This window comes from Salvelinus alpinus, chromosome 2 (genome assembly GCF_045679555.1).
Source record: "Salvelinus alpinus chromosome 2, SLU_Salpinus.1, whole genome shotgun sequence".
Lineage (NCBI taxonomy): Eukaryota > Metazoa > Chordata > Actinopteri > Salmoniformes > Salmonidae > Salvelinus > Salvelinus alpinus.
In genome coordinates, this window is record NC_092087.1 from 97,693,072 (window position 1) to 97,716,422 (window position 23,351).

Genomic DNA, 23,351 nt, shown 5'->3' on the forward strand with positions numbered 1-23,351 from the left:
AGGGAGGAGGTGAGGGCCCTCGGAGTGTGGTGTCAGGAAAATAACCTCACACTCAACGTCAACAAAACAAAGGAGATGATTGTGGACTTCAGGAAACAGCAGAGGGAGCACCCCCCTATCCAAATCGACCGGTCAGTAGTGGAGAAGGTGGAAAGTTTTAAGTTCCTCGGTGTACACATCACGGACAAACTGAATTGGTCCACCCACACAGACAGCGTTGTGAAGAAGGCGCAGCAGCGCCTCTTCAACCTCAGGAGGCTGAAGAAATTCGGCTTGTCACCAAAAGCACTCACAAACTTCTACAGATGCACAATCGAGAGCATCCTGTCGGGCTGTATCACCGCCTGGTACGGCAACTGCTCCGCCCACAACCGTAAGGCTCTCCAGAGGGTAGTGAGGTCTGCAGAACGCATCACCGGTGGCAAACTACCTGCCCTCCAGGACACCTACACCACCCGATGTCACAGGAAGGCCATAAAGATCATCAAGGACAACAACCACCCAAGCCACTGCCTGTTCACCCCGCTATCATCCAGAAGGCGAGGTCAGTACAGGTGCATCAAAGCAGGGACCGAGAGACTGAAAAACAGCTTCTATCTCAAGGCCATCAGACTGTTAAACAGCCACCACTAACATTTAGCGGCCACTGCCAACATACTGACTCAACTCCAGCCACTTTAAAAATGGGAATTGATGGAAATTATGTAAAAATGTACCACTAGCCACTTTAAACAATGCCACTTAATATAATGTTTACATACTCTACATTACCCATCTCATATGTATATGTATATACTGTACTCTATATCATCTACTGCATCTTGCCATCTTTATGTAATACATGTACCACTAGCCACTTTAAACTATGCCACTTTATGTTTACATACCCTACAGTACTCATCTCATATGTATATACCGTACTCTATACCATCTACTGCATCTTTCCTATGCCGTTCTGTACCACCACTCATTCATATATCTTTATGTACATATTCTTTATCCCTTTACACTTGTGTGAGTATAAGGTAGTAGTTGTGGAATTGTTAGGTTAGATTACTTGTTGGTTATTACTGCATTGTCGGAACTAGAAGCACAAGCATTTCGCTACACTCGCATTAACATCTGCTAACCATGTGTATGTGACTAATAAAATTTGATTTGATTTTGATTTTATTTTATTTTATTTGATTTGATTTGTTGAGGATCAGTGTGGCGGATGTGTTGTTACCTACCCTTACCACCTGGGGCCGGCCTGTCAGGAAGTCCAGGATCCAGTTGTAGAGGGAGATGTTCAGTCCCAGGGTTCTTAGCTTGATGATGAGCTTGGAGGGCACTATGGTGTTGAATGCTGAGCTATAGTCAATGAACAGCATTCTCACATAGGTGTTCCTTTTGTCCAGATGGAAAATGGCAGTGTGGAGTGCAATAGAGATTGCATCATCTGTGGATTTGTTTATGGCGGTATGCAAATTGGAGTGGGTCTAGGGTTTCTGGGGTAATGATGTTGATGTAGGCCATGACCAGCCTTTTTAAGCACTTCATGGCTACAGACGTGAGTGCTACGGGTCGGTAGTCCTTTAGGCAGATTACCTTACTGATCTTGGGCACAGGGACTACTTTGTGGTCAGCCTGGTAATCTGTCTGGCCCTGTGGCCTTGTGAATGTTGACCTGATTAAAGGTCTTACACACATTTGCTGCAGAGAGCGTGATCACACAGTCGTCCGGAACAGCTGATGCTCTCATGCATGTTTCAGTGTTACTTGCCTCGAAGCGAGCATAGAAGTAATTTAGCTCGTCTGGTAGGCTTGTGTCACTGGGCAGCTCTCGGCTGTTCTTCCCTTTGTAATCTGTAATAGTTTGCCAGCCCTGCCACATCCAACGAGCATTGGAGCCGGTGTAGTTCAATCCAATCTTAGTCCTCTATTGATGCTTTGCCTGTTTGATGGTTCGTCGGAGGGCATAGCGGAACTTCTTATAAGCTTAGAGTCACGTTCTTTGAAAGCGGCAGCTCTACCCTGTAATCCATGCCTTCTGGTTGGATTATGTCATTAACGCACTTATTGATGAATCCAGTGACTGATGTGGTGTACTCCTCAATGCCATCGGAAGAATCCCCGAACATATTCAGGTCTGTGCTAGCAAAACAGTCCTGTAGCTTAGCATCTTCTTCATCTGACCACTTTTTTATTGACCGAGTTGCTGGTGCTTCCTGCTCTAATTTTTGCTTGTAAGCAGTAATCAGGATGATATAATTATTGTCAGATTTGCCAAATGGAGGTCGAGGGAGAGCTTTGTATGCGTCTCTGTATGTGGAGTAAAGGTGGTATAGAGTTTTTTCCCCTCTGGTTGCACATTTAACATGCTTGTAGAAATGAGGTACCAGCTGTCAGAGCAGCTCACAGATTACTGCACCTGTACATAGCCCATCTATAATTTAGCCCAAACAACTACCTCTTCCCCTACTGTATTTATTTTTTATTTTTTTTCCCTTGTTTGCACCCCATTATTTCTATTTCTACTTTGCACATTCTTCCACTGCAAATCAACCATTCCAGTGTTTTACTTGCTATATTGTATTTACTTCGCCACCATGGCCTTTTTTTGCCTTTACCTCCCTTATCTCACCTCATTTGCTCACATTGTATAGAGACTTATTTTTCTACTGTATTATTGACTGTATGTTTGTTTTACTCCATGTGTAACTCTGTGTTGTTGTATGTGTCGAACTGCTTTGCTTTATCTTAGCCAGGTCGCAATTGTAAATGAGTCTTGTTCTCAACTTGCCTACCTGGTTAAATGAAGGTAAAACAGATTTAAGTTTCCCTGCATTAAAGTCTATGGCCTCTAGGCGCGCCGCCTCTGGATGAGCGGTTTCCTGTTTACTTATGGCCTTATACAGCTCGTTGACTGCAGTCTTCGTGCCAGCATCGGTTTGTGGTGGTAAATAGACAGCTACGAAGAATATAGATGAAAACTCTCTTGGTAAATAGTGTGGTCTACAGCTTATCATGAGATACTCATGTATGTGTGTCCTCAAAACCTTGAGACTTCCTTAGATATCGTGCACCAGCTGTTGTTACATATATACACAGACCCCTACCCTTGTCTTATCAGAGGGATGACTTTATAACACAAAAAACTAAAGAACCTAATAACACCATTGCTATTTAAAAACAAACAAATAGAGCTGTAAAGAGTTCATTGAATGTTTGCACATTTATTTGAAATTAAATACAGAAATATCTAATTTACATAAGTATTCAGACCCCTGAGTCAATACTTTGTAGATGCACCTTTGGCAGCGATTACAGCTGTGAGTCTTTCTGGGTAAGTCTCTAAGAGCTTTGAGTCTTTCTGGTGAAGTCTCTAAGAGCTGTGAGTCTTTCTGGGTCAGTCTCTAAGAGCTGTGAGTCTTTCTGGTGAAGTCTCTAAGAGCTGTGAGTCTTTCTGGTGAAGTCTCTAAGAGCTGTGAGTCTTTCTGGTGAAGTCTCTAAGAGCTGTGAGTCTTTCTGGTGAAGTCTCTAAGAGCTGTGCGTCTTTCTGGTGAAGTCTCTAAGAGCTGTGAGTCTTTCTGGTGAAGTCTCTAAGAGCTGTGAGTCTTTCTGGTGAAGGCTCTAAGAGCTTTGAGTCTTTCTGGTGAAGTCTCTAAGAGCTGTGAGTCTTTCTGGTGAAGTCTCTAAGAGCTTTGAGTCTTTCTGGTGAAGTCTCTAAGAGCTGTGAGTCTTTCTGGTGAAGTCTCTAAGAGCTGTGAGTCTTTCTGGGTAAGTCTCTAAGAGCTTTGAGTCTTTCTGGTGAAGTCTCTAAGAGCTTTGAGTCTTTCTGGTGAAGACTCTAAGACCTTTCAGCACCTGGATTGTGCAACGTTTACACATTATTATTTTCAAAATTCTTCAAGCTCTGTCACATTGTTTCATTGATCATTGCTAGACAACCATTTTCAGATCTTGCCATAGATTTTCAAGAAGATTTAAGTCTGAACTGTAACTCGGCCACTCAGGAACAATCACTGTCTTCTTGGTAAGGAACTCCAGTGTAGTATGGTAGCAACATTACAAAGCTATGTCATGATACTGTTTTTGTACTGAATGGTTGTTTTCATGCAATAGAGTAGGGTTTCTAGATCTCTCTCTTCATTCTGAGTGAACTGAGAGGAGTCTTATGAAGCAACTGATAAAAGAGATGGTTTGGTGATAAACAACTTTACAGCCACATTCCATTATATGATTAGTGGTGCATGTGAGATATATGTCTCTGGGTCTGACTGAGCCTATTTAGGATTGCCATAACAAAGGGGTTGTATACTTATTGACTCAAGACATTTCAGCTATTTATGTTTTATACATTTCTAACAATTTAAAAAATAAATAATTCCACTTTGACATTATGGGATATTGTGTGTGACATTTCACTGGGGACATGTCCCCCCCACATTCTGAAATTGCGTTTCTGCCCAACCCCACCCCCAACAATGGAATGTTTGTTCTATTCCTTCAGGCTACTATCTGAGTCACACACACTACATCTTATCTATGAATGTAGGCTCATATTGTGTGTGACAAAACATCTCAATTTAAACCATTTCATATTAATCCCACTTTGTAACACAACAAAATGTGGAAAAAGTCAAGGGGTGTGAATACTTTCTGAAGGCACTGTAAATGTAAAATGAGTTGAATTTTATGAAACAATGTAAGAATATACGAGGTTGTTACATGTTGTGATAGCTTATACTTTGGTCAAAACGTATATTTAAAATTTTGCAAATAACAGACAAATAACAGACAAAATAAGAAAAGGATTTGTGAAAAAAGTTGAGATCCCTGAGTTGTAGGACATTTGTAATTCAACCAAGTGAGACCGAACCAAGTTAAGTTGTAGTTACCTGTTTTGTTTTATGATCCAAATGATAATATGAAATACAGTGGTGTCCGAAATGATTTACACCCTTGATTAAGACGAGCAATTATACCTGTATAAAATGTATTATTTTAAAACGGAGCTATTCCTCCAAAAATATTGGGAAATTATATTATTTTAGATTAATAAAATTGGGAAATTATATTATTTATATTAATTAATAAAATTGCTCAGAGAAAGAGATATTGTTTAACAAGTCATCTTTTTTGTCTCAAAAGGTTAAAATTATTGACACCCCAAAAGATTCTTATAAATAAAGTAGTCAAAGGTTTAGTATTTGGTCCCATATTCCTAGCACGCATTGAGAATACATTAATACCTCTACCGACCCACCCTCCCGGATCCGGGATCCTCCTCATCAGAAACGCTGACTAGCATAGCCTAGCCTTGTGCCACAGGGATATCATATAATATAATTTCATGAAATCACAAGTCCAATACAGCAAATGAAAGATAAACATCTTGTGAATCCAGCCAACATGTCCGATTTAAAAAAAAAGTTTTACAGCGAAAACACAACATATATTTATGTTAGCTCACCACCATATCCAAAAAAACACAGCCATTTTTTTCACAGCAAAGATAGTTTTCACAAAACCCACAAATAGAGATAAAAATAATCACTAACCTTTGAACAACTTCATCAGATGACAGTCTTATAACATCATGTTATACAATACATTTATGTTTTGTTCAAAAATGTGCATATTTATAGCTACAAATCCTGGTTTTACATTGGCGCCATGATCATAAATGGCTCCAAAACAGCCGGAATAATTACAGACAGCAACGTGAAATACAGAAATACTCATCATAAAACATTTATGAAAAATACATGTTGTACACATAATTAAAGATAAACATCTTGTGAATCCAGCCAACATGTCCGATTTTTTAAAATGTTTTACAGCGAAAACACAACATATCTTTATGTTAGCTCACCACAATAACCCACAAATAGAGATAAAATGAATCACTAACCTTTGAACAACTTCATCAGACGACAGTCTTATAACATCATGTTATACAATACATCTATGTTTTGTTCGAAAATGTGCATATTCATAGCTACAAATCCTGGTTTTACATTGTGAACATGGTGCCAAAATGCTCCAAATTGTCCAGAGAAATTTTAGAGAGTCACGTAATCTAACAGAAAAACTCATCATAAACTTTGCTGAAAAATACATGTTGGACCTATAATTAAAGATACACTGGTTCTTAATGCAACCGCTGTGTTAGATTTAATTTAGTAAAAAGCACAGCATACAATAATCTGAGACAGCGCTCAGCCATTCTCCGCCATGTTGGAGTCAACATATTCAACAAAAATACAAAATAACATCATAAATATTCTCTTACCTTTGATGAACTTTCATCAGAATGCAGTGCCAGGAATCCTTGTTCCACAATAAATCGTTGTTTTGTTTTAGAAGGTCCATTTCTTCTGTCGAATTAGCAACTTTGGCTAGCATAGTGGAGCTCACGTGTCCATGAAAGTTTGACGCATGGAACGAAAAATTCAAAAAGTGATAATAAAAGTTGAATAAACTGGTCAAACTCAGTTGAGAATCCATCTTTAGGATGTTTTTCTCATATGTATCCAATAACGTCCCAGACGGAGCATTTCTTCGTGTCTACCTAAGGCATTGCAGACAACGATATGGTGTACCCAGGTGCGCAGCAAAATACTGCCAATATGGCTGACCTGTCACTCCAAAAGCTCTCATTCGGTCCCACATCAGGCTAGACACCTCATTCAACGTTCTACTGCCTGTTGACATCTAGTGGAAGGCGTATGAAGTGCATACATATCCATAAATACAAGGCAATTGAATAAGCGAAGCCTTTCACAGAGACCCATTTCAGAATTTTCACTTCCTGTTTGGAAGTTTGCCTGCCAAATTAGTTCTGTTTTACTCACAGATATAATTCAAACAGTTTTAGAAACTTCAGAGTGTTTTCTATCCAATAGTAATAATAATATGCATATCATATGATCTAAAACAGAGTACGAGGCCGTTTAATTTGGGCACTATTTTTTCCCAAAGTGAAAATAGCGCCCCCTATTAAGAAGAAGTTTTAAGCTAGTGACTCTAAAAACTTGTTGGATGCATTTGTGTTGGTTTTGGTTATGTTTCAGATTATTTTGTGCCCAATAGAAATTAATAGTAAATAGTGTATTGTGTCATTTTGGAGTCACTTTTATTGTAAATAAGATCAGAATATGTTTCTAAACACTTCTACATTAATGTGGATGCTACCACGATTACAAATAATCCTGAATGAATCGTGAATAATGACGAGTGAGAGAGACATGCTGTCACGCCCTGACCGTAGAGAGCTTTTTATCTCTATTTTGGTTTGGTCAGGGTGTGATTTGGGTGGGCATTCTATGTTCATTTTCTATGTTTTGTATTTCTTTGTATTTGGCCGGGTGTGGTTCTCAATCAGAGGCAGCTGTCTATGGTTGTCTCTGATTGAGAACCATACTTAGTTAGCTTTTTCCCACATGGTTTTTGTGGGTAGTTGTTTTCTGTTTTGGGTGTCTGCACCAGACAGAACTGTTTCGTTTTGTTCCACTTTGTTATTTTGTTTCGGTGTTCAATTTGAATAAATAATCATGAACACGTACGACACTGCGCTTCGGTCCTCTTCTTCAGACGAGCGTGACACATGCTAATCTCCCTTTTATTGGTAATGGTTAATACCACTTACAATTACTGTACCAGTCAAAAGTTTGGCCACACCTACTCATTCAAGGGGTTTTCTTTATTTTCTACATTGTAGAATAATAGTGAAGACTTCAAAACTATGACATATAAAAAATAAAAACCCTGGAATGTGTACTGTAGGTGTGTCCAAACTCTTGACTGGTACTGTATTTCCTCCACCGGCACATTAATGTGTGAAGAATGAAGATACACATGTTAGAAAGGCTCAAGTCTTCCAGAGAAACGTTCGGCCATAATGCCTTTTACAGGCCTTTGTAGGTGCTTTGTTCTATGCTGAAAGCTTTCCTTTTCCATATTTTTATCTCCCCCACTATCCTGGAAGTGGTATGGGGTGATGGATGATGTGGTGAATGGGCCACCACCGGTCCCCCCCCCCCCTCCCTCCCTCCTCTTCTCTCTGCCCCCTCACCTCTCATACCCTCTCCCCTCGCTTCTCTCATACCCTCTCCCCTCGCTTCTCTCATACCCTCTCCCCTCTCTTCTCTCATACCCTCTCCCCTCTCTTCTCTCATACCCTCACCCCTCTCTCTTCTCTCATACCCTCTCATACCCTCTCCCCTCTCTTCTCTCATACCCTCTCCCCTCTCTTCTCTCATACCCTCACCCCTCTCTCTTCTTTCATACCCTCCCCCTTCTCTTCTCTCGTACCCTCTCCCCTCTCTTCTCTCATACCCTCTCCCCTCTCTTCTCTCATACCCTCTCAACTTCTCTTCTCTCATACCCTCTCTTCTCTCATACCCTCTCCCCTCTCTTCTCTCATACCCTCTCCCCTCTCTTCTCTCATACCCTCTCCCCTCTCTTCTCTCATACCCTCTCCCCTCTCTTCTCTCTTACCCTCTCTTCTCTCATACCCTCTCCCCTCTCTTCTCTCTTACCCTCTCTTCTCTCATACCCTCTCCCCTCTTTTCTCTCATACCCTCTCCCCTCTCATACCCTCTCCCCTCTTTTCTCTCATACCCTCTCTTCTCTCATACCCTCTCCCCTCTCTTCTCTCATACCCTCTCCCCTCTCTTCTCTCTCCCCTCTCTTCTCTCATACCCTCTCTTCTCTCATACCCTCTCCCCTCTCTTCTCTCATACCCTCTCCCCTCTCTTCTCTCTCCCCCCTTTTCTCTCATACCCTCTCCCCTCTCTTCTCTCATACCATCTCCCCTCTCTTCTCTCATACCCTCTCTTCTCTCATACCCTCTCCCCTCTTTTCTCTCATACCCTCTCTTCTCTCTTCTCTCTCCCCCCTCTTCTCTCATACCCTCTCCCCTCTCTTCTCTCATACCATCTCCCCTCTCTTCTCTCATACCCTCTCTTCTCTCATACCCTCTCTTCTCTCATACCCTCTCCCCTCTTTTCTCTCATACCCTCTCTTCTCTCTTCTCTCTCCCCCCTCTTCTCTCATACCCTCTCCCCTCTCTTCTCTCATACCATCTCCCCTCTCTTCTCTCATACCCTCTCTTCTCTCATACCCTCTCCCCTATTTTCTCTCATACCCTCTCTTCTCTCGTACCCTCTCCCCTCTCTTCTCTCATACCCTCTCCCCTCTCTTCTCTCATACCATCTCCCCTCTCTTCTCTCATACCCTCTCCCCTCTTTTCTCTCATACCCTCTCTTCTCTCGTAACCTCTCCCCTCTCCCCTCTCTTCTCTCATACCCTCTCCCCTCTCTTCTCTCATACCCTCTCCCCTCTCTTCTCTCATACCCTCTCCCCTCTCTTCTCTCATACCCTCTCCCCTCTTTTCTCTCATACCCTCTCCCCTCTCTTCTCTCTCCCCCTCTTCTCTCATACCCTCTCCCCTCTCTTCACAAAAAGTTATTTTTGTTGCCCTATTTAATAGAACTCTATTACAGTAAGGTACTTCATTGCTACACAGTAATGATTTTGACATTGATGAAAAAAGCTGCTTTGGACCTTCAAACTCTCTTCTCTCTCCCCCCTCTCTTCTCTCTCTCCCCTCTCTTCTCTCTCTCCCCTCTCTTCTCTCTCTCCCCTCTCTTCTCTCTCTCCCCTTCACCTCATCAGGAGGGTTAGCTCGGAACATTTGAAAATTGATTTTAAAGAACTGATTTTAGTGTTAAAAGACTCCAAAAAATTGCCAGTAATTTCAGGTCCACTGTAGCTCTGCTGGAGTCACTTTTATTGATAACTTTGACACCTTCTGGAAACAGAAGATGCTCTACAGGAATGACTGAGTCCATCCAAATCATCTTTGCTCCTGGACTCTGTGCACTCATTTCAAGGCTGCGTTGAAACAATGACTTATCAATGACCCAAGACCAGCTCAGTTAATCCTTTCCATCGTGACAATGACTGATAAATGGTCCAAGACCAGCTCAGTTAATCCCTTCCATCGTGACAATGACTGATAAATGGTCCAAGACCAGCTCAGTTAATCCCTACCATTGTAACAATGACTGATAAATGGTCCAAGACCAGCTCAGTTAATCCCTACCATTGTAACAATGACTGATAAATGGTCCAAGACCAGCTCAGTTAATCCCTACCATTGTAACAATGACTGATAAATGGTCCAGGACCAGCTCAGTTAATCCCTTCCATTGTGATAATGACTGATAAATGGTCCAAGACCAGCTCAGTTAATCCCTACCATTGTAACAATGACTGATAAATGGTCCAGGACCAGCTCAGTTAATCCCTTCCATTGTGATAATGACTGATAAATGGTCCAAGACCAGCTCAGTTAATCCCTACCATTGTGACAATGACTGATAAATGGTCCAAGACCAGCTCAGTTAATCCCTACCATTGTGACAATGACTGATAAATGGTCCAAGACCAGCTCAGTTAATCCCTACCATTGAAAAAATGACTGATAAATGATCCAAGACCAGCTCAGTTAATCCCTACCATTGTGACAATGACTGATAAATGGTCCAAGACCAGCTCAGTTAATCCCTACCATTGTGACAATGACTGATAAATGGTCCAGGACCAGCTCAGTTAATCCCTTCCATTGTGATAATGACTGATAAATGGTCCAAGACCAGCTCAGTTAATCCCTACCATTGTGACAATGACTGATAAATGGTCCAAGACCAGCTCAGTTAATCCCTACCATTGTGACAATGACTGATAAATGGTCCAAGACCAGCTCAGTTAATCCCTACCATTGAAACAATGACTGATAAATGGTCCAAGACCAGCTCAGTTAATCCCTACCATTGTGACAATGACTGACAAATGGTCCAAGACCAGCTCAGTTAATCCCTACCATTGAAACAATGACTGATAAATGATCCAAGACCAGCTCAGTTAATCCCTACCATTGAAACAATGACTGATAAATGATCCAAGACCAGCTCAGTTAATCCCTACCATTGTAACAATGACTGATAAATGGTCCAGGACCAGCTCAGTTAATCCCTTCCATTGTGATAATGACTGATAAATGGTCCAAGACCAGCTCAGTTAATCCCTACCATTGTGACAATGACTGATAAATGGTCCAAGACCAGCTCAGTTAATCCCTACCATTGTGACAATGACTGATAAATGGTCCAAGACCAGCTCAGTTAATCCCTACCATTGAAAAAATGACTGATAAATGATCCAAGACCAGCTCAGTTAATCCCTACCATTGTGACAATGACTGATAAATGGTCCAAGACCAGCTCAGTTAATCCCTACCATTGTGACAATGACTGATAAATGGTCCAGGACCAGCTCAGTTAATCCCTTCCATTGTGATAATGACTGATAAATGGTCCAAGACCAGCTCAGTTAATCCCTACCATTGTGACAATGACTGATAAATGGTCCAAGACCAGCTCAGTTAATCCCTACCATTGTGACAATGACTGATAAATGGTCCAAGACCAGCTCAGTTAATCCCTACCATTGAAACAATGACTGATAAATGGTCCAAGACCAGCTCAGTTAATCCCTACCATTGTGACAATGACTGACAAATGGTCCAAGACCAGCTCAGTTAATCCCTACCATTGAAACAATGACTGATAAATGATCCAAGACCAGCTCAGTTAATCCCTACCATTGAAACAATGACTGATAAATGATCCAAGACCAGCTCAGTTAATCCCTACCATTGAAACAATGACTGATAAATGATCCAGGACCAGCTCAGTTAATAACTACCATTGTAACAATGACTGATAAATAATCTAGGACCAGCTCAGTTAATCCCTACCATTGTGACAATAATTCGTCATAATGTTGCATCAAATGTACATGATCTTAAGGGCACTGGCAAACACAATGAAAGAGTTAATTTATGTCCCTAATTTCACCAAATACATCTGTGTATCCTAAAGCTATTGTAAGCAGTAATCATGAGCCTATAGATCAGAGTTACACTGTTAGCACTGAGGCGGTGTGCAATAGTAGGGGGACCAAAATGTAAAAGTCAAGGGGTCTGAATACTTTCCGAATGCCCTGTATATAAGACCACCTTTTATAAAGGACATCATGTTTCTGCTGCATTTCATTCATTCAAATTCTGTTTTGAGACGTTAAGTTAAAGGATTTAAAGGATTGTTTGAAATTCAGAAATGTCCATGAACTGTTATTAATATTGTCCATGTAGTAATGGTTAGCTAACATGGCCGCAATATGGAATTATACCATGTCATGTCAATCCATCATAGTATTTTTGGTTGAAAACTCAATGACCAAACTCAATGAGTATATGACTCTGTATACCACTTCTCCTTTAGGGTGGAATCATGCTTGTCTGGGGGTCTTGAGGTGGGCCTGGGGAAAACAAAAGTGTATTTGTCTCTTGGTATATTGAATGTGTGATTTCATCAAAGTAAAAATTTTATAGTAATTTATTTGAATTTAGCGCTCTGCATTTTCACTGGATGTTGGCCAGTTATCCCAGAGAGGCTAACTTCTTATGGATAGGGGGCAGCATTTTCACGTTTGGATCAAAAGCGTGCCCAGAGTAAATGGCCTGCTACTCAGACCCAGTTGCTAATATATGCATATTATTAGTAGATTTGGATAGAAAACACTCTGAAGTTTCTAAAACTTTTAATGATGTCTGTGAGTATAACAGAACTCATATGGCAGGCAAAAACCTGAGAAAAAATCCAACCAGGAAGTGGGAAATCTGAGCTTGGTCGTTTTTCAACTCATTCCCTATTGAAGGTACAGTGGGATATGGGTCATGTTGAACTTCCTAAGGCTTCCACTAAGATGGCAAAAGTCTTTAGAACCTTGTCTGATGCTTCTACTGTGAGGTGGGGCCGATTGAGAGGGGAATGAGTCAGAGGTCTGGCAGAATGCTTTGAGCTCGTGACTCTCGTTCACGTGAGAGCGAGTTCTGTTCCATTTGCTTTTCTGAAGACAAAGGAATTCTCTGGTTGGAACATTATTGAAGATTTATGTTAAAAACATCCTAAAGATTGATTCTATACTTCGTTTGACATGTTTCTACGACCTGTAATATAACTTTTTGGACTTTTCGTCCGTACTTTCCGCTGGACTTGCACGCGCGTCGTGAGTTTAGATTGTGTACTGAACACGCGAACAACAAGGAGGAATTTGGACATTATGGAACAAATCAAACATTTATTGTGGAACTGGGATTCCTGGGAGTGTATTCTGACGAAGATCATCAAAGGTAAGTGAATATTTATATTGCTATTTCTGACTTATGTTGAGTCCAACATGGCGGATATCTACTTGGGTTGTTTTGGTCTCTGAGCGCCGTACTCAGATTATTGCATGCTTTGCTTTTTCCGTAAAGTTTTTTGGAAATCTGACACAGCGGTTGCATTAACCTCTCTTGGGTACGTGAGACGTTATCGTCCCACCTCTTCAACAGCCAGTGAAACTGCTGGGCTCCAAATTCAAATACAGAAATACTCATTATAAAAATTCAGAAAACAAAACATATTTTACATAGGTTTAAAGATTAACTTCTTGTGAATCCAACCACGGTGTCAGATTTAAAAAATGCTTTACGGCGAAAGCATACCTTACGTTTATTTGAGAACATAGCCCACTAGACAAATCATTACAAACAGTAACCAGCCAAGTAGAAGACTTACACAAGTCAGAAATAGAGATACATTTAATCCCTTACCTTTGATGATCTTCATATGGTTGCACTCAGCAGACATTCATTTACTCAATAAATGTTCCTTTTGTTCGATAAAGTCTCTTTATATCCAAAAACCTCTGTTTTATTCACGTGTTTCCTTCAGTAATCCACAGGCTCAAACGTAGTCAAAACAGGCAGACAAAAAATTCCAAATTGTATCCGTAAAGTTCATCGAAACATGTCAAACGATGTTTATATTCAATTCTCAGGTTATTTTTAGCCTAAATAATCGATAATATTTCCACCGGACTCTCTCGGTCTCGCGCATGAAAAAGCTCTGTGACACTTTAGGGTCCACTCATTCAGACTGCTCTTACTTCCTCATTTTTCAGAATACAAGCCTGAAACAATTTCTAAAGACTGTTGACATCTAGTGGAAGGCTGCGCTTTGGTCCAAAGGCCTTTGTAGGTGCTTTGTTCTATGCTGAAAGCTATGCTTTTCCCTATTTTTATCTCCCCCACTATCCTGGAAGTGGTATGGGGTGATGGATGATGTGGTGAATGGGCCACCACCGGTTCCCCTCCCTCCCTCCCTCCCTCCCTCCCTCCCCCTCCCTCCCTCCCTCCCAGAAGGGTCCAGATGTGGAGGCGGGAGAAGGAGGTGACTGAAAGGGAGGCACTCCTTATGGCCAATTTACAGGCCAAGATTAAGAAGTAGTTTTATGTATTTTGTATGTATTTTATTTTATTTATAGCTATTCATTTATACATTTTCTACTGTTTCTGGTGAGGTCCTTTTTTTAAACCCAAAGTGGAGTTCTGTTTTCTCTTAGAACATTTTTCTTGTTTGTAATAATAATAAACACACTGGCACACTGGCATTTTCCAGCCCTAACGCCAGGTTCACATTTAATGCTTGCTCTCATATGTGTAGGAGGAAATATTTGAGGTGTGACCTTGAAAATTCCTGCCTGGCTATTTCCAGGCAGCAACTGGTTTTACGGGTAACACAATTGGTTATGGCAGGAATTTTGATGGCGGAAACATATCCTCACAGCCATGACTCACACTGCCCATATGCACATTGAACAAGAGAAGTCTTATGTGCTTTGGTTTCAGAAGTAGGGATCTTTTTCTTTTTTATCCAATCGGATAAACACTCCAAACAGCCGACCATTCGGAGGCATCTGCATGGTCCTAAAGCACACCGTTGCCTCGTTTTGTATCACATTCCAATGATAAAACGTGGGGGGGGGGGGCAGAAATGCAATTTCAGAATGTGGGGGGGACATGTCCCCAGTGAAAATTGCGCACATGGCTTTTGGTGATGTATACTTCCTATATAGAAACACAAAAAACGATTGTTTTTTCCCATTTCATTTGATTTGATTCAAAAACCAAGCATAGCCTCCCCTTCTCTGTCAAGGCTTTTTTTTTGTCTGCCCAATGCAATTGCGAAGTAGTCGACTGTCGATAAAGCGTTTGGCTCCTGAGACCACTTGGAAATAAATCCTAATCACCAAAGCTTTATTAAAATATCCAGTTTTAAAGGTGTAAAACAGACGTAACTGATGGTGCGTTCATGACAACAGGGAACTCTGACAAAAAAAAACTGCTCTGACTGGGAAAAATAGTTTGGAACGGTCATCCAACTCGAATTACAACTCAGAAACTCATCATCCTGGAGCTCCGACCTGAAAATCACTGACAATTTTTTCCCATTCTGACCTGGTTTTGCTTCCGAATTCCTTGAACACACCAAAATAAGTACATTTCGGCCATGACATAGAGATGTAGAATCTTAATTTGATCACTCTTGTGTTGCTGACAAAAGCAGGAAATGCAAACTTGCAGTGTATTTGAGTTTTACAGGTAACACAATTGGTTATGGCAGGAATTTTGACGGCAGAAACATATCCTCACAGCCATGACTCACACTGCCCATATGCACATTGAACAAGACAAGTCTTATGTGCTTTGGTTTCAGAAGTGGGGATCTTCTTCATTTTCTAGTCTGGCTGCACATTCTCTTTCCCTTTCCTTGTGCTGAAGTCTGAATTTCTGTTACTCCAATTTCAGAGGTTACAATCTCCTTTTAGTGAGTTTTATACATTTAAAGGGGAACTCCAATCCACTTTTTTCACTAGCCCACTGTTGTAAAATATAAGGACAACAACCACCAAGCCACGGCCTGTTCACCCCGCTATCATCCAGGAGGCGAGGTCAGTACTGGTGCATCAATCCTGGGACCCGAGAGACTGAAAAACAGCTTCTATCTTCCAGGAGGCGAGGTCAGTACTGGTGCATCAAACCTGGGACCCGAGAGACTGAAAAACAGCTTCTATCTTCCAGGAGGCGAGGTCAGTACTGGTGCATCAAACCTGGGACCCGAGAGACTGAAAAACACCTATTTCAAGGCCATCAGACTGTTAAATAGCCATCAGTAGCACCTTAGAGGCGGCTGCTCTATATACATAGACTTGAAATCACTGGCCACTTTAATAATGGAACACCCTATCACTTTAATAATGTTTACATATTTTGTATTACTCATCTCATATATATATACTGTATTCTATTCTACTGTATCTTAGTCAGTGCTGCTCTGACAATGCTCGTCCAAATATTTATAAATTCTTAATTCCATTCCTTAATAACAGCCAATAGACTTCCTGCTGGTCTTTTAACTTCTCCACAGGAAGTCTCCAGAATTACAGAATAACAATTATTAGATTATCATTATTACTTATTACTTATTATTAAAATTACAGAATCTCATTATTATGAATTATCATTGGAATTACATAGTCTTCTCAACAACACACACACCGGAGCTGTTGAACCAAAATATATAAATTAGGTGAAAAATTTAGCGTTTTACCATTATCCCGACAATTGCCACTGCCAAATAATAGACCTAGTGACAATTTAAAAGTCACACCATCCTGAAGATTTTGGATTGAATTGAAATACACAACTATGATATGAAAAAACACATGTTAAATCTGCGAAGTTGTAAATCTGACAAAGACTCTGAATCTAAACATTGTCATTAAAGGTTTTCTGTTATTTTCAAGTTGAAAATCCACTCACCACTCATCCACTTAAATCCACTGAATTTGTGTGAGGGGTTCTTCAGATGAGTTTCTCCTCAGATTTGGAGTCAGTGATGAAGCCTGTCTCTCCCTCATCCCTGTCAGTCTGTTTTTCTCTACAACCAGGGATGGTCTTTTATACAGAACAGCTGCGTTTCTGACTACGACTGTAACGCTCGTCTTCCTCCTCGTCTGAGGAGGAGGAGGAAGGATCGGACCAAAGCGCAGCGTGGTTAGAATACATATTTTAATTATAGCAACGAAGACGAAAAAAACACTTGACAAAATACAAAACAATAAACGACGTGAACAAACGAACGAAAACAGTACCGTGTGGCGAACAAACACAGACACGGCAACAATCACCCACAAACACACAGTGAAAACAGCCTACCTTAATATGGTTCCCAATCAGAGACAATGACCAACACCTGCCTCTGATTGAGAACCATATTAGGCCAAACGAACAAACCTAGACCAAACATAGAAACAAATAACATAGACTGCCCACCCCAACTCACGCCCTGACCATACTAAATAAAGACAAAACAAGGGAAATAAGGTCAGGAACGTGAAAACGACAAACTTTCCAGAAAACTTTCCTAAAGCTAGCGTCCTTAACCCTTTATGATATTGGGAATTGTCCTATATTGATAGAGGTAAATTGAAATGTTTCTTAGAGAAAAAAAATTGTAGAGTACATGCATAACCATGGTAGCAATCAAAAGAGAACAGTTGGAGATTATGGGAAAATTATTAAAATAAAGGTGAGGACAAAACATTTAAGACTGAATCCAAACATTATACTGTTGATTGTATGGGCATTTTACCTTTACATTTACTTTTCACCACATTTTTTGATAATGAAATCTGGAAATACTCTGGATACGTTCAGTAACAGGACAAGAATATTAATGGAAAATGTCATCAATTATTTGAAAGCGTGTTCTATGCTAACATGGCTAAGTTACAAAATACGATCTTACAGTGTTAGTCTTTCACAAGGAAATTCAGAGAAGCTGATCATCATTTTTGTGTACATAAACTCTTAGAATAAAAGGTGCTATCTAGAACCTAAAACGTACTTTGGCTGCCCCCATATGAAAATCAAATCAAATGTTATTTGGCTGTCCCCATAGGAAAATCAAATCAAATGTTATTTGGCTGTCCCCATAGGAAAATCAAATCAAATGTTATTTGCCACATGCGCCGAATAGAACAGGTGTTCACCTGCAACTTACAAGCCCTTAACCAACATTACAGTTTTAAGAAAAATACAACAACAACCCAAAAAATTAAAGTAACTAATAATTAAAGAGCAGCAGTAAAATTACAATAGTGAGGCTATATACAGGGGGTACAGGTTAGTCGAGGAAATGTAGGTAATATGTAGGTGTCGGTAGAGTTATTAAAGTGACTATAGATAATAACAGAGAATAGCAGCAGCATAAATGGGGAGGAGGTAATGCAAATAGTCTGGGTAGCCATTTGACTAGATGTTCAGGAGTCTTATGGCTTGAGGGTAGATGCTGATTAGAATCCTCTTGGACCTAGACTTGGCACTCCGGTACCGCTTGCTGTGCGGTAGCAGAGAGAACAGTCTATAACTAGGTTGGCTGGAGTCTTTGACAATTTTTAGCGCCTTCCTCTGACACTGCCTGATGTAGAGGTCCTGGATGGCTGGAAGCTTGGCCCCAGTGATGTACTAGGCCGTACGCACTACCCTCTGTAGCGCCTTGCAGTCGGAGGCCGAGCAGTTGCTATACCAGGCAGTGATTCAACCCATCAGGATGCTCTCAATGGTGCAGCTGTAGAACCTTTTGAAGATCTGAGGACCCATGCCAAATCTTTTCAATCTCCTGAGGGGGAATAGGTTTTGCTGTGCCCTCTTTACGACTGTTTTGGTTAGCTTGGACCATGTTAGTTTGTTGGTGATGTGGACACCAAGAATCTTGAAGCTCTCAACCTGCTCCACTACAGCCCCGTCGATGAGAATGGTGGCATGCTCCGTCCTCGTTTTCCTGTAGTCCGCAATCATCTCCTTTGTCTTGATCACGTTGAGGGTTAGGGTTAGGGTTGTTGTCCTGGCACCACACGGCCATGTCTCTGACCTCCTCCCTATAGTTTGTCGCGTCGTTGTCGGTGATCAGGCCTACCACTGTTGTGTCATCGGCAAGCTTAATGATGGTGTTGGAGTCGTGCCTGGCCGTGCAGTCACGAGTGAAGAGGGAGTACAGGAGGGGACTGAGCACGCACCCCTGAGGGGCCCCCGTGTTGAGGATCAGTGTGGCGGATGTGTTGTTACCTACCCTTACCACCTGGGGCCGGCCTGTCAGGAAGTCCAGGATCCAGTTGTAGAGGGAGATGTTCAGTCCCAGGGTTCTTAGCTTGATGATGAGCTTGGAGGGCACTATGGTGTTGAATGCTGAGCTATAGTCAATGAACAGCATTCTCACATAGGTGTTCCTTTTGTCCAGATGGAAAATGGCAGTGTGGAGTGCAATAGAGATTGCATCATCTGTGGATTTGTTTATGGCGGTATGCAAATTGGAGTGGGTCTAGGGTTTCTGGGGTAATGATGTTGATGTAAGCCATGACCAGCCTTTTTAAGCACTTCATGGCTACAGACGTGAGTGCTACGGGTCGGTAGTCATTTAGGCAGATTACCTTACTGTTCTTGGGCACAGGGACTACTGTGGTCAGCCTGGTAATCTGTCTGGCCCTGTGGCCTTGTGAATGTTGACCTGATTAAAGGTCTTACACACATTTGCTGCAGAGAGCGTGATCACACAGTCGTCCGGAACAGCTGATGCTCTCATGCATGTTTCAGTGTTACTTGCCTCGAAGCGAGCATAGAAGTAATTTAGCTCGTCTGGTAGGCTTGTGTCACTGGGCAGCTCTCGGCTGTTCTTCCCTTTGTAATCTGTAATAGTTTGCCAGCCCTGCCACATCCAACGAGCATTGGAGCCGGTGTAGTTCAATCCAATCTTAGTCCTCTATTGATGCTTTGCCTGTTTGATGGTTCGTCGGAGGGCATAGCGGAACTTCTTATAAGCTTCCGGGTTAGAGTCACGTTCTTTGAAAGCGGCAGCTCTACCCTGTAATCCATGCCTTCTGGTTGGATTATGTCATTAACGCACTTATTGATGAATCCAGTGACTGATGTGGTGTACTCCTCAATGCCATCGGAAGAATCCCAGAACATATTCCAGTCTGTGCAAAACAGTCCTGTAGCTTAGCATCTTCTTCATCTGACCACTTCCTTATTGACCGAGTTGCTGGTGCTTCCTGCTCTAATTTTTGCTTGTAAGCAGTAATCAGGATGATATAATTATTGTCAGATTTGCCAAATGGAGGTCGAGGGAGAGCTTTGTATGCGTCTTTGTATGTGGAGTAAAGGTGGTATAGAGATTTTTCCCCTCTGGTTGCACATTTATCCTGTTATGGCTGCAAGCCCGACGCCGGTACACCTATGACAACATCCAGCTCAAGTGCAGGGCGCGAAATTCAAAATCTATTTTTTTTTAATATTTAACTTTCACACATTAACAAGTCCAATACAGCATTTGAAAGATAAACATCTTGTGAATCCAGCCAACATGTCCGATTTTTTAAATGTTTTACAGAGAAAACACCACATATATTTATGTTAGTTCACCACCAAATAAAAAGGAGGACAGACATTTTTCACAGCACAAGTAGGATGCAAGTAGCATGCACAAGCCAACCTAACTAACCTAGAACCAACCTAAATAACCTAGAAAAAACTACCTCAGATGACAGTCCTATAACATGTTACACAATAAATCTATGTTTTGTTCAAACAATGTGCATATTTTAGCTATAAATCAGTTTTACATTACTGCTACCATCATAGCTACAGTCAGAAATCGCACGGGAGTAGCCAGAGAAAATACAGACACCAACGTCAACTACCTAATTACACATCATAAAACATTTCAGAAAAATATATAAAGATCTATATATATAAAGATCTTGTGAATACAGCCAATATTTCCGATTTTTGAAGTGTTTTACAGCGAAAACACAATATATCGTTATATTAGCTTACTACAATAGCTAACACACAGCAGCATTGATTCTAGTAAAACGGTAGCGATAGCACAGTTCGACAGATATATGAAATAGTATCCCAAATTGGGTCCTTATCTTTGTTGATCTTCCATCAGAATGTTCTCCAAGGGGTCCTTTGTTCAGGACCGTCTTTATTTGGATCCAGAACGAACTATTTCCCTCTTGAATTAGCAAGCACACTGGCCGTGCGGTGCTAACCTCTCCTTCTTGAACAAATTCTTGCGACGCATCACGTCTAAAGTCCAGAATAAATTTCAATAATATAATTAAACTATATTGAAAAAACATACTTTAGGATGATATTGTGACATGTATCAAATAAAATCGAAGCCGGAGATCATATTCACCTATAACGAGGGTTTTCCAGGAGGCGATTCCAGGTTCAACTTCGCGCCCACAAAAAAAAAAAAATGGCGCACCTATCACTCCAAGAGGTTGTATTCAATCCCAGGACGAGATAATCAAGTCATTTCTGCTCTCACTTCCGCATGACACCCAGGGGAAGGTGTATGACGTGTTTCTACAGTCCTAAGTGACATGCCCTTTTATAGACAAGCTCTTGAAGAGAGACATCGCTTTTGGAAATCTCACTTCCGGATAGGAAATGGGCTGTAAAAATAGTTCTGTTCCACTTAGAGAAATAATTCAAACGGTTTTAGAAACTAGAGAGTGTTTTCTATCCAATAGTAATAATAATATGCATATTGTACGAGCAAGAATTGAGTACGAGGCCGTTTGAAAATGGGCACCTCTTTCCAGTTATTCAATACGCCCCCTGCAGCCATAACAGGTTAACATGCTTGTAGAAATGAGGTACCAGCTGTCAGAGCAGCTCACAGATTACTGCACCTGTACATAGCCCATCTATAATTTAGCCCAAACAACTACCTCTTTCCCTACTGTATATATTTATGTATTTTGCTCCTTTGCACCCCATTATTTCTATTTCTACTTTGCACATTCTTCCACTGCAAGTCAACCATTCCAGTGTTTTACTTGCTATATTATATTTACTTCGCCACCATGGCCTTTTTTTGCCTTTACCTCCCTTATCTCACCTCATTTGCTCACATTGTATAGAGACTTATTTTTCTACTGTATTATTGACTGTATGTTTGTTTTACTCCATGTGTAACTCTGTGTTGTTGTATGTGTCGAACTGCTTTGCTTTATCTTAGCCAGGTCGCAATTGTAAATGAGTCTTGTTCTCAACTTGCCTACCTGGTTAAATCAGTTTCAGTTTATGCGAGTATATTGCTATTTCCGAAATTTCCTTAGTATTGCGTATTGGGGATTTGGGTATGTTGTGGCCACATAGCTATTGTTAGCTGCTAATTCCGAAGTTGAAGACGACGTTTTACAACCAAGCAACGATTCTTTTGGACAAAGGACACCTTGCCCAAGATTCTGATGGAAGCTCGTCCAAAAGTAAGAGCTATTTATGATGTTATTCCGTATTTATGTGGAAAAATGTAAACGCATTTGTCCGCCATTATTGAGGCACTAGTCTGGCTGTAACGCACACTGTATGTCTAGTAACGTTAATTTTAAAAATCTAACTCAGCGGTTGCATTAATAACTAATGCATCTTTCATTTGCTGTCCAACCTGTATTTTTTAGTCAATCTAATCGATAAATAATCGTAAACTTAGGTGCCTTTCCAAGATGGCGCAGGCCAGAATGCATGACCTGTTGCCACTGATCACATTGTATAACCACGATTTGTGCTGCTAAATATGCACATTTTCGAACAAAACCTATATGCATTGTGTAATATGATGTTACAGGACTGTCATCTGATGAAGTATATCAAGGTTAGTCCAAAATTATATATCTTTTGCTGTATTGTTACGATCGCTAACCTGTGCTGCTGGTAAATTGCTTGTGTTTCTGGCTATTGTGCTAAGCTAATATAATGCTATATTGTGTTTTTGCTGTAAAACACTTAAAAAATCTGACATATTGGCTGGATTCACAAGATGTTGGGCTTTCATTTGCTGTACGCTGTGTATTTTTCAGAAATGTTTTAAGATGAGTAAATAGGTATTTGACGTTGGTCTCTGTAATTATTCTGGCGGCTTCGGCACTATTTCAGATTGCAGCTGCAATGTAGAACTGTGATTTATACCTTAAATATGCACATTTTTCTAAAAAAACATATGCTATACAATAAATATGTTATCAGACTGTCATCTTATGAAGTTGTTTCTTGGTTAGTGGCTATTTATATCTTTATTTGGTCGAATTAGTGATGGCTACTGATGGAGTAAAAAACTGGTGGAGTAAAAAAAGTGGTGTCTTTTGCTAATAGATTTACATATTGTGTCTTCCCTGTAAAACATTTTAAAAATCAGAAATGATGGCTGGATTCACAAGATGTGTATCTTTCATCTGGTGTCTTGGACTTGTGATTTTATGATATTTAGATGCTAGTATTTACTTGTGACGCTATGCTAGGCTATGCTAGTCAGCTTTTTTTACTGTGGGGG

The 23,351-nt window shown here is 40.8% G+C and overlaps 1 protein-coding gene across 1 annotated transcript in view; it reads right to left on the reverse strand.

Annotated features, from left to right (window-relative positions):
- Positions 1-16,849, reverse strand: part of LOC139568360 (perforin-1-like) — an 88,587-nt gene extending 71,738 nt beyond the window's left edge. The window contains exon 1 of the mRNA XM_071390132.1: positions 16,766-16,849. The gene's annotated coding sequence lies outside the window, so the exon portion shown is untranslated. The remainder of the gene's footprint in view (positions 1-16,765) is intronic.
- Between the last annotated feature and the right edge of the window lie 6,502 nt (positions 16,850-23,351).